The sequence below is a fragment of the Cnephaeus nilssonii genome, assembly GCF_951640355.1.
Source record: "Cnephaeus nilssonii genome assembly, chromosome: 24".
Classification (NCBI taxonomy): domain Eukaryota; kingdom Metazoa; phylum Chordata; class Mammalia; order Chiroptera; family Vespertilionidae; genus Cnephaeus; species Cnephaeus nilssonii.
Window position 1 is genome coordinate 2,144,038 of NC_137095.1, and position 13,485 is coordinate 2,157,522.

Sequence of the window (13,485 nt, forward strand, 5' to 3'; positions counted from 1 at the left end):
AAAATCACCTGCTACTTTGGCATCATCACTAGCAGCTTCCCCTGGCAGCTTAAGGTTATGCAAATTAGCACGAGCCTTAAAACGCATAAACCAACCTTTGCTAGCCACAAACTCTTCACTTTCACTCCCTTCGCCCTTTTCTTTTTTCAAGGCCTCAAACAATCTTTTAGCCTTCTCCTGAATCAACATCAGGCTAACTGAGATACGCTGTTGATACTGCTCATTCAGCCAAAGCACTAATAATCTTTCCATTTCAATAATGAGACCACTACGCTGCTCTGTAACCACAGTAGATTTCATAGGAGCAGATCCTTTCACATGATCAAGTATACGCTTTTTATCACTGATGATCTTCTAGACAGTCATATGACTTAAGCCAAGCAACCGGCCGATGTTTGCAGGTGTTTCGCCCTTTCCCTAGCGTCTTATTATGTCTACTTTCACTTCCATTGTGAGGGCTTTCCTTCTTTTTGTAGCACTGCCATCAGAAGAATCTTCCTTATGCTTAGGAGCCATAAGGAAGGGCAAAAAGTGTTCAAAATAACAATATAAACAAAAGAGAGCGAATGAAGCACAATCCAAAACGGCTTATAAACGGCGACTGAATGACAGCGTCTTCCTTGTATAGCGCCGCGTGGTGACTTACTCATCCACTCCGCTGGCCAACTAGTTCCAGGGAATCTTCGTGCAAAAGCCTTACATCGAATTGCAGAACTTTTTTTTTATATAAATAAATTGCAAATGGCGACGTAACCACAAAACAACTTAAGTTGAGTTCGAAGTAACCTGAGAACTGTCTGGAGAAAGAGGAGAGAGAGAGAGAGAGAGAGAGAGAGAGAGAGAGAGAGAGAGAGAGAGAGAGAGAGAGAGAGGAGAGAGAGAGAGAGAGAGAGAGAGAGAGAGAGAGCTCTCCCTCACTGTGAGCTCTGCCTTCATGAGAAGCCTTATGGTTGGCTCACCACAGGGTCCCTGGTCTGTAATGGTGTTCACATGTGTGACTCATTTGGTGAAAAAAATGCACACAAATATACTGATTAGAGAGAGACTGAAGACTAGGGATAGAGAAACACCCATTTGTTGTTCTACTAATTTTATACATTCACTAGTGGCCCAGTGCATGAAATTCATGCACAGGGGGTGGGAGGGGGTGTTCCTCAGCCTGGCATGCACCCTCTCCAATCTGGGACCCCTCGAAGGATGTCCTACTGCCGGTTTACAGGGATCGGGCCTAAACCGGCAGTCAGACATCCCTCTCACAATCCGGGATTGCTGGCTCCAGCCGCTCACCTGCCTGCCTGCCTGCCTGATTGCCCCTAACCACTCTGCCTGCCGGCCTGCTTGCCCCAAACTGCCACCCCTGCCAGCCTGATCACCCCCAACTGCACCCCCACTGCTGGCCTGCTCACCCCCACCTTCCCTCCCCACTGGCCTGCTCACCCCCAACTGCCCCCCTGCTGGCCTGCTCACTCCAAACTGCCCCCCCCCCCGCTGTCCTGATCACCTCCAATGGACCCCCACTGACGGCCTGCTCACCCTCACTGGCCCCCCTGCTGGTCTGCTTATCCCCAACGGCCCCTGCTGTCCCATCCTGGCCTGATCACCCCCAGCGACCCAAGGTCCCAGCCCCTCCTTTTATTCTTTTTCTTTATTTTTTTTTCAGCACCTCCTTGAGCAGAGGCCAGGGCTGGCTGGAAGCAAGTATCTATCTTCTATAACTGAAACTTTGTAGCCTTGAGCAGAGGCCAGGGCCGGCCAAGGCGGGTGGGAAGCTTGGCTTTCCTCCATCGCCGGGGGCAACCCAAGCCTCCTGCTTGCTTCAGCTCAGTGGCCGCCTCCATTTTTGTTGGGATTTACTTATCTTCTATAATTGAAACTCTGTAGCCTTGAGTGGAGGCCAGGGCCGGCCAGGGCAGGCGGGAAGCTTGGCTTCCTCCATTGCCAGGGGCAACCCAAGCCTCCTACTTGCTCCAGCTCTGTGGCCGGCCGCCATCTTGGTTGGGTTAATTTGCATACTTGCTCCTGATTGGCTTGTGGGCGTGGCTTGTGGGCATAGTGGAGTGATGGTTAATTTGCATGTTTCTCTTTTATCAGTGTAGATTGTTTGATTCTTGCATGGACATTGACCGAGTATGGTACCTGCAACCTTGGTCTTATTAAAATGATGCTTTAATCAATGAAGCTATCAGAGAATGGATAGATAACAGAAATACTGAGATGAGAGAGAGTGATGAAAGGATAGACTGGGATTCATGAAGTTTCCAAAGTGTTTTCTTTATATGGATATATTTGAAATAAGCTATTACAAAGGTGGATTGTGTCCTTACATTAGTAATTTCATATGCCGATTAGGGAGCACTGAAAAGGGGAGGAGGATTTGGTTTTAGGGATGCAGGTATGTATGGAAACATAAAAGTGCATGTTAAAAAATGTGTTTTACCATGGCTGGTGTTGCTCAGTGGTTCAGGATCAAGCTATGAACCAGGAAGTTACAGTTGGATTATTGTCAGGGCAAATACCCGGGTTGTAGCCATGTTACCCAGTGTAGGTCTTCAGGAGGCAGCTGATCAATGACTCTCTCACATCATTAAAGTTTCTCACTCTCTCTACCTTCCTCTATAAAATAAATAAAAAACATATCTATAGCTATCTATCATCTATCTATCTATCTATCTATCTATCTATCTATCTATCTATATCTATCTGCCTAAGCAACCAAAAGACCGGTTGCTATGATGCACAATGACCACCAGGGGGCACATGCACAATGCAGGAGCTGCCCCCTGTTGGTCAGTGAGCTCCCACACTGGGAGCACTGCTCAGCTGACCACCCTATACCAGTGGCCCACTAGCCCCGCAGCAGCCATTCACTCCCTCGGTACTCCTGCAGGTCCTATCTCGAGAATGGGCCAGGCCCGGATGGACAGATGTCGCTGGCAAGATCTTGAAAGTGCTGCAGGCCTCCTGGAAGTTGGCCCTGGGCACCATGGCCACTTTCCCTGAAAGCAGCTGCCAGGTGGCTGCCAACAACCACCGTGAACATCAGCAGGACGGATCTGGATCCCGGCATAGCAAGTGTCCCAGGGACCACCAAGGGCTAATGGCGTCTAAGCTCCCAACCATCTCCCTCGGGACAGGTGCCAGACACAGGGCTCCCAGCTGGCGAGTGCTTCTGCAGAAGAGCAAGCCTCTCCTGATCAGGACTGACTGGGTGTGAGCCCTCAGGAAGTACAGTGGAAGCTGGACAAGCGGGAGTGGGAGGCAGGAGCAGCAGGAGGCTGCTTTGAACTGCAGGTTTCAGCCCAATTCCTGCAGGCCACCCTGAGGGACGTCACCCATGCATGAATTCATACACTGGGCCTCTAGTTTTATATATATATATTTAAAGTTATATATATATATATATATATATATCTCCCCTACCTAATAATAGACAAATATGCAAATTGACCATACATCTGACACACCGACAAAGCCACGCCCACCATCCAATCAGAGTGAGTATGCAAATTAACCCAACCAAGATGGCTACAGCCACAGAGAGCAAGGTTTCCTAGGTAACAGAGGAAGCCAAGCTTTCCGCCTGTCCTTGCCAGGCCTAAACCTCCACTCAAGCTACAAAGTTTCAATTATAGAAGGTAAACAATTCAAACAGAAATGGCGGCAGAATGGAGGTTGAGAGAGCAGGCCAGGGTTGCTCCCGGCAACAGGGGAAGCAAAGTGTTCCGCACACCCTGGCCGGGCCCACCCGCTTAAGGCTACAAAGTTTCCATTATAACCCCAACAGAAATGGCTGCCGGCCACGGAGGGAGCCCCAGGCTTGGCTCTGCTCCAGGCTACAAAGTTTCAATTGTAGAAGGAAAATAAATTCCAGATACCAGGGCCTCTGCTTGATTTGCCAGGGGGCGTGGCCGGCCTGCAAACCACCACAGGCCCCTCACTCAGGCCTCGCCATGCCCCAAGGGAACCACACCCTGATCTGGGACACCCTTCAGGGCAAACTAGCTGGCCCCCACTCCTGCCCCAGGCCTCTATCCTATCTAATAAAAGAGTAATATGCAGATTGATAATCACTGCAACACACAATATAGCTGCCCCCATGTGGTCAAAGATCCTGCCCCCATGTGGACACAAGATGGCCACCACAAGATGGCCAGCAGGAGAGGGCAGTTGGGAGGCACCCGGCCTGCAAGGGGGGGCAGTTGAGAAGGACCAAGCCTGCAAGGGAGGGAAGTTGAGATGGACCAGGCCTGCAAGGGAGGGCAGTTGGAGGTGATCAACCCTGCAGGAGAGGGCAGTTAGGAGTGACCAGTCCAGCAGAAGAGGGAAGTTGGGGGCAAACAGGCTGGCAGCGGAGTGGTTAGGGGGTGATCAGGCTGGCAGGCAGAAGCGGTTAGGGGAAATCAGGAAGGCAGGCAGGCAAGCAGTTGGGAGCCAGCAGTCCTGGATTGTGAGAGGGATATCCGACTGCCCATTTAGGCCCGACCCACTGGAATCGGGCCTAAACGGGCAGTCAGACATCCCTAGAGGGGTCCCAGATTGGAGAGGGTACAGGCTGGGCTGAGGGACAATCCCCCTCTGTGCACGAATTTCGTGCACCGGACCTCTAGTATATATATATATATATATATATATATATATATATATATATATATATATATATATAATTTAAAGTTTTACATATATAAATTATATATATTAAAACTTGTTTTAAATCAAGTACACATATATCAAACTTTAAAAAATGTTTAAAACTTACCAGTTTCCAATAATTCAGCTGTTTAATTATGAATTTTCTTGAGTACATTCATTGCTACTGTATCCGGATATTAAAAATCTATTTATATGAAAGGCTAAGCAACCGCCCAACTACCTGACAGGTAGCTATGACCTGCAATGACAACCAGGGAGCAGACGCTCAACACTAGAGCTGCCAGTGAGTTGTGGTTACTTGACAACAGTGGTTCACAGGTAACGCACCCCAGAAACAGAGAGGAGGGAACCTGATCCTGGGTTGTGACACCCAAGAACTGCCCTCTCGAAATCCAGGACACCTCGGGGGATGTCGGAGAGCCTGTTTCAGGCCAATATCCACAGGCCCGGCCCTCGTTTTGAAAGGGAGAAGGAGAGAAACAGCAATCATCTACCCCCTGCACGACCACTCCAGGGGATTCAGGAAGGCATGTGCCCTACTCTGGAATCAAACCAGTGGCTGAGGGACCCCACCCATTACACAGATGCCCTTCAAGCCTTGGCACCGCTGGCCAAGGAGGGACTGTGAGAGGTCAGCAATAGGGAGTGTGGGGTCGATCTCTCCAAGTCCCGCCCCATCACACAAATTCGGATTAATTTAATTTCAATGTGCATGAATCCATGTACCTGATCACTAGTAAAATATAATGATGTACTACTGAAATATCTTATGTCCATGTGCAATGCGATCATTTTGTCAGTTTGAATGTGGTGAAATTGTCAACACTGCTAACGTAGACTTCACTTAATGTATTACTAAATGCTTAGTCTTAAAGAACACTGGTGGAGGATGTTAACAATGCAGATTGAACTTTTAAGTGTATGGCACAAGTGGGCTATAAATAGTACATAGGGTAAAAATTGAGAAAAAGTATATTGTTTTTAGAATTCAAAAGCAAGAATTCCATATGGCAAAGAAGCCACTAGAGTCATTGAGGAATGAGTGAAATTAAAACATGTGTCTTAGAGGCTGCACTATCCTCCTCTTGGTTAGGATAATAAATTAACTTTAAAGTAGACAAAAAATCCTGTGCAGGCATTTTAACAAAGGAGAAAAAGACAATGTAAAGAAATGCATGAGAAATGATCACTATCAAACATTTTTACAGAAATGGAATGAAAACAAAAGCAAATTAACAATACTCACTGATAGGGCTAGTATTTAAAACGATTAACCTTCACATGTGCTGGCAGGGTTGCAGAAAAATGGAATTTTCATTACTGTGGGTGGGTCGGGAGGCAAAGTGATTGGCCATTTTAGATCACAGTTCCCCATATGTTAAAATATAACACATTCACTGACAATGGAACAGTTTGGTAAGTAACACATACACCTGTAGAAAGAACTCAACACAATATTCCCAATTGTTTTATTTATAAAACCCCAAACATAGAAATAACTGAAACCATAGGCAGCTCAATAGTTCAAGTGGTTACCCATAGAATACAATATTTCCTGGAAATAAATATTTACATAAACATTAGTGTCGAATCTCAAAATATCTGAGAAGCACGAAGGAAGCCAGTGTTTCTTAAAGAGAATACACCTTTTAGTACCAATAAAATTATGAAAAATATGAACTTCTCTATTGTACAGGAAGGTAAATCAGTGCCTGCATGGAGGACTGGGAGGCAGAAAGATTACAAAAGGGAAATACAGGGTGAGGGAAAATACGTTTAACGTTGTTGCTACTGAAAATAATACAATAATTAATAAAGAAGAACACACAATATAAACTCTCCATGGCCACTGTGCCTCATTTTCTTGGGCGTGATCACATTAACGGAAAGCCACTGGTTTGATTCCAGGTCAGGGAACATGCCCAGGTTGTGGGCTGGATCCCCAGAGGTGGGCATGCAAGAGGCAGCTGATCAATGATTCTCTCTGATTGATCCCTCTCCCTTTCTCTCTCTCTTTCTCTGAAATCATAAAAGTATATATATATATAAAAAAAAAAACACAAAACTATTGCCATCAAATTCAATAGGAATGCTGACTACATACAAAAGACATCCTGGGACAGATGGCAGGGTCATCCTTCCTCTACCTTTGACTTCTTGCCTGTTGAGCAACTACATTACATGAACACCCTAGAGGGGCCAGGGAATACACAACACCATTAGATTATTCTGCCAATGATGTCAGCTACACGAAACAGTTTTGGAGGTCCTGAGAATGTCTGCACATGAAGGCCACACAAGCCACAGGCCCCAGAACATTTGTGGCCTTATGTTCAGAAGAGGCACTTATCACCTAATTTCCTGCAGGCTTTCCCACTCACTATTGAAACAGTGTTTCTGTCCTCATTGTGGTTCCACCTCAGAGACTTACAACAAATGACACCAGCCTATGAAATGTCATACTTCCTGGCACATGTCTCCTTTGTAGTACATGGAGAGCAGGTTCCCTAAACATTGCTGAGGCTTATGTAGTACATACTGTGAACAGAGAACATAATTCATATTGGTCACATAAACAGATCAAAGGTGTCATCTTCAGACTGACCTTTACCCTCACCAATATTCGAGGCACTAGGCTGAAAATTAAATGCACAAAGTCACGTGGTCTTTCTTTTTAGGCCACTTGCTGCAATAAGTAATAAGCCAATATTGGACAAAAAGTGATTCCCGGACATTATGTTGTCCCTTTCGAACCACATACACTTTTGGATAAACACAATATCTATTCATCTCTACAATGTGAAAGATTACATTTGTGTTTGCAAATCATCTGTGGCAGTGAATAAAACCAAAATTAAAGGTACAAATGTAAAAATATCTTTAAAAAGATTCTAAACTAGAGCACAGGAGAACAACGGGTTTGCAGGTTGGTGAATAAGAATCCCCCAAAAATTATCAAAGCATAATGTGAGTACCACTATGTCCCTGAAACAGGTGGCACTTCTTAGCTGAGAAGGGGTGCTCTGTATGAATCCTGGGTCAGGTCCATTTTCTCGTCACAGAGAAATGAATGAAGATACTGCCAAGAGTTTGAAGGAACCATAATTACTTCCAGCAGAAGTAAGAACAAAGAATACATTCCCCTGAGCACTCAGGGGTGGTGACCGATGCACACACCTCAGGTGAGTCAGGTGTTAGAGGTGAAATCTCTTCAGTGACAAAGAGACAGTGACCTCATTTGGGTGGTAGGTCTGGGTATTTAGCAAGTACAATGCAGCTCATTCAAGTCACTTGTACCTCAAATTTATGAGGAATCTAGCAGAGTGTATGTTCCCATAAAAGGGGTTTACATTCATGGAAAGGGTCTCATAGAGCCCCTTAAGTGTTCTTATAGTAAGTGAGAAAAATAAACCATTCCCTGCACATTTATGACTTTTCTCCAGTATGAACTCTGTGGTGTATAGTGAGGGTAGACCTAAGATTGAAATGCTTCCCACATTCAATGCACACAAATGGCTTTTCTCCAGTGTGAACTCTGTGGTGTACAGTGAGGTTATACCTTTGACTGAAGGACTTCCCACATTCACTACACTCATATGGCTTTTCTCCACTGTGAACTCTGTGGTGTTTAGTGAGGTAAGACCTTCGACTGAAATGCTTCCCACATTCACTACACTCATATGGCTTTTCTCCAGTGTGAACTCTGTGGTATATAGTAAGGGTAGACCTAAGATTGAAATGCTTCCCACATTCAATGCAAACAAATGGCTTTTCTCCAGTGTGAACTCTGTGGTGTACAGTGAGGTTATACCTTTGACTGAAGGACTTCCCACATTCACTACACTCATATGGCTTTTCTCCAGTGTGAACTCTCTGGTGTTTAGTGAGGGCAGCCCTTGCACTGAAATGCTTCCAACATTCACTACACTCATATGGCTTTTCTCCACTGTGAACTCTGTGGTGTACAGTGAGATGATATCTTTGACTGAAGGACTTCCCACAGTCACTGCATGTATAACACTTTTTTCTAATGTGAACTCTGTTGTGTTTAATGAGAGCAGGGCTTCCACTGAAGACCTTCCCACAATCAGTACACTCACAGGGCTTTTCTACAGTGTGAACTCTCCCATGTTGTAGGTGGTTAAAGATTTGTCTTAACACTTTACCACATTTATTATACTCATTAATCATATCTCCAGAGCTGAGACCTTTCTGATAAGCAACATTTTGTTTCTGGCTGGCAGCTATTTCACATTCACCCCACTGGTGATATCTTTTTCCAATGAGACATTCCTGTGAAATCTCATTGTTACTGTGTGGCTCCTCAGTGATAAGAGTGGCCTGGTGCTGGAGAAGCCCTGAGGTGGCTGGGGAGTCTACCCCAACCTCAGTACTAGCTTCAGGCACCCGAGAGAAGTAGAACCAGCAAGTTTTCACAAGCGAAGCTCTGTCCATATCTTCTTTCCAGGGCTTCTCTCCACAGGCATCCTTCTGCTGCTGGTGAGGGTTTGCACTGAAACACAAGTCTCTCACACATGCATCACTTAAGAACACATTCTTCTCAAAGTATGCCACTTGTAACTCAGTCAGGTGCAAAATACCTTTTAACACTGAGAAGCACGGCTTACACAGATGGGTCCTCTGGATGACTGCAGCTGTCTTGGAAGCCCTGACCTGAGAATCTCCTACAGATACACTGTGCTCAGAATAGGCCTCCCCATCATCCATTTTATGCCAAGGACCTGAAAACAGAGGAATGATGAGGGAATGAATGTTGACTGTGGTGACAGAGGGAAGTCCCTTTATAAAACTGTGTTGCACATAATACATTGGTCTCATGCAACTGGCTGAAAATAAAAGACCTGACAGATGAACTAATAAGATGCAACTGTGAAGTTCTTGACCACTGAAGATCACAAAACAAGAGAGACTTCAACAGAAATAGAGCAAAAACATGGCAAGCACCACATGGAAGAGAAGCGGAATGTCCAGCTCATTCTGCTGCTAAAGCATTCAATAGATCTTCTCTGCTGGTGACATGGGCAAGCTGTGCAGAAGGTTGGTTACATCTCATTCCAAGTAAAATTCAATAAACAAGTAGCGGGTGTTTGTGGGGTATTTAAGCAGAATGTGCTCCTTATAACACTTACATAGGTCCATGTTGTAGTATACTGCAGAAAGAGATGTGCAGAGGAATAGGCGATGTAAAAAGGACACAAAGGCCAAGGTAGACAATGCTAGGAAGCCACTGATGAAATGACAAGTCAGCAAAGTGTCTAGTGAGGACAGGTATAAATGAGGTGTGGCCATTGGAACCTGCACCAAACACTGTTGGACAGGAGCAGGTTCCTGGTATAATCTGAACATCATCCTTACGTCATACCTCCCCCCAGTTGCCACTTAGCTGGGCTAAGTATCCTATATGACCATCCTGTACATTCACCCTGGGGAAACACAGGGTTCTCCCTGCACCTCCTTTTCTAGAAGTATGTACAAACTAAATATTCTGAGTATCAATGAAAAGACAACAGAGGTGAGCAGCCATAACTTGCCCATAGCATTCAGCTTGCAATAGTATCCACGGAAGGTAATATTACAAATAATAATTGGAGGGTCTTACAAGAACAGTCCCTGGTTCATGTATGTAAAGAAGAAAACTGACACAGGGTCTTTATTGACAGGAAAGGTGTAGAATTGGAAGCCGTGGATATGGATAGAGTCACCCTCCCTGGAGTGGAAGAGCAGGAGGGACCCATTAAGCAGTCTGTAAGACTGCTGACACCCAGACACTTCCTGCAGTTTCTGAGGCAACTCAGTGTTAGGGAGGTTCATGGAGTCTATTGCTCAGGGCTCTTTGCACAGCTCAGCACTGGCAGCCGCAGCCCATTTGACAAGACAGTGGCGGAAATTAGCTGAGCCCATGGTCTGGCTTTGAGAGAGAGAGAGAGAGTGCCAAGTCTGGAGAATAAATAAGGAGTGGGCATCACCTCAGGACACTAGGAGAGATGCGAAGGTCTTACCTATGAATGATACAAGGGCAAACACTTCCAGCATCACATCACAGTACAGACGTCTCTGAGCCTCATCAAGGATCTCCCACTCCTCCTGAGAGAAGGCAATGGCCACGTCCTCAAAGTTCATATCCTGTCATAATGGGCACAGCACATCCCATGATAAGATTCTCTCTTGAGATTCCAAGTTTGCCATACTACCCACCCTGCACATGCATATGTTCCCCTACTCCACACATCAAAGAAGAAAGCAGCCCTTGTTCCCACTAAAGTCAATCTCTCCTTATATTCTTACTGATGCTGTGTCTTCCCACAATAATAAAGGCAGATGAACAGATACAAGTTACCTGTGCTCTCATCCTCAAATAGGAGTCACACTGCCCCCTTTCAATAATAGTTGGTGTCAGGAACATAGGGTAGGAGGAGATGTTGCACATAATGGGAATGTGATGGATTTGTCACTGGTCTTATTAGGCAATACCTATGTTGTCCTCCAAACTGTCCCTCCAAGACACCAAACGACATGGTAACGCCCATTACCCTTCTGACTCACATCCCAGTTTGCTGAGGCCATCACTCTGCATTACCTGCTGCCCCTAGTTCATTGATCCACACTTGTCTCACACAGCTTCATTCCCAAAGGCACAACTTCACTAGTAACACAAATAAGACATCACAAGGACAGAGTGTTTTCTAATCAGCTTCTTTCCCAAACTTCTAGTTCACCAACTCTGTAATACATTTCTCTCTCACCCTTCTCTCTTCTCCTTTCCCCATGTCGGTGGGGATTTTCAAGTGCAGGTGACACTGATGTGTGCTGTCTCATTCCTAGTGTTCACTGGGTCAGCCCTCAACAAGAAATGGCAGGTGGGTACATATATGGCCTATAAGCTCTACACTTGTCATGTAGCATCACAGCAACCCATCTTGTTAGAAATTATCCTAAAATCCCCCATATCATATCATAAAGACACCATCAGAGATGGACTCCCTTTTCATTCATTTGCACGTCATTGTTAGTGTTCGGCCGCTTTGCTTTTAGTCCTAGGGACCACACTGATGTCATCATCCCCTGTGTGTGATTGTACCGCTCAGCCCGGGTTCCCCACCTGCCACACTGACATAGAGGGCACCTCCCATACTGTCCTCTGGGTCACTGCATGCTCTGCCCTCAAGAGAACCTTGGCTGCTTGTCCTCACAGGTCCCTAGGCTGTGCTGGTGTTCAGATGTTTGTGGACAGACTAGGTGATTAAAAGATATATATTGACTTCAAAGAGAGAGAAATCGGGATATAATGTGTGTGTATATATATATATATATATATATATATATATATATATATATACACTGATAAAAAAGTAATATGCTAATTCAACTGGGAGACCTTCCGGATATCCTTCTGGATAAAGCCTGGGCTTGGCTGTCCCGTAAACGATCCCTAAAGGACCCTCAGCCCTTTGCTGAGGTCAGTCACACACCCCAGCGGGTCCCTTCACCCCGATGGTGGCGGGGCCAGCCTGCAAACAGACCTCAGCCCCTTGCCCAGGCCGGCAATGACCCCAATTGGGGAACCTCAACCCAATGAGGGCATGGCTGGCCTGCATACTACTCCAGTTCCTCACCCAGGCAGGCACTGCTCCCAGTGGGGTCCCCCAACCCGATGGGGGCATGGCCGGCACGCAAACTGCCCCAGGCCCCTTACCCAGGCCAGCCCCTCCCCCGCAAGTGGACCCCCACCCTGATCCGGGACCCCCTTCAAGGCACACCAGCCGGCCCCCACCTGTGCACTAGACCTCTATCTATACTAACAAAAAGGTAGTATGCTAATTAGACTGGGAGACATTCTGGACCTCCTTCAGGACAAAGCCATGGTTGCGCGGCCAAGGCAGAGGCAGTTAGGGGTGATCAGGCCAGGAGGAAAGGGCATTTGGTGGTGATCAGGCCAGGAGGGGTGGGCATTTGGGGGTGATTAGGCCAGGAGGCGAGGGCATTTGGGGGTGATCAGGACAGGAGGGGAGGGCATTTGGGGGTGATCAGGCAGGCAGGGGGGGCAGTTGGGGGCGAGCAGGCTGGTGGGAGGACAGTTGGGGGCAAACAGGCCAGCAAGGGGGGCAGTAGGGGGCGAGAAGGACAGCGGCGTGGGGCAGTTGGGCATGAGCAGGCTGGCTTCAGAGTGGTTAGGGGCGATCAGGTAGGCAGGCAGTTGAGCGGTTAGGAGTAAGCGGTCCTGGAGTGCAAGAGGGATGTCCGACTGACATCACCCAAGGGGTCCCAGATCGGAGAGGGTGCAGGCCAGGCTGAGGGACACCCCTTACCCCCCCTGCAGGAAACTCATGCACTGGTCCACTAATACACACACACACAGTGGCCAGATTATTATGATATCTGAACACATAATAATCTGGCCACTCAGTGTATATCGTACATAATAAAAGGCTAATATGTAAATTGTCCCCTCGACCTGGAGTTCGACCAGCAGGCAGGCCAGCCAACCACCCATGTTCCCTCCCCCTGGCCAGGCTGGCCAGACCCCACCCATCACCCACGCACGAATTCATGCACCGGGCCTCTAATACATACACACACACACACACACACACACACACACACACACACACAATGAGTGGCCAGATTATTATGCGTTCAGAGGTCATAATAATCTGGACCCTCAGTGTATATACTAATAAAAGAGTAATATGCTAATTCAACCTGGAGACCTTCCGGATGTCCTTCTGGACAAATCTGGGGGTTTGGCTGGCCTGCAACAACCCACAAACGGCCCTCAGCCCCTGGCCCTGGTCGACCACACCCCCCCAGCAGGTA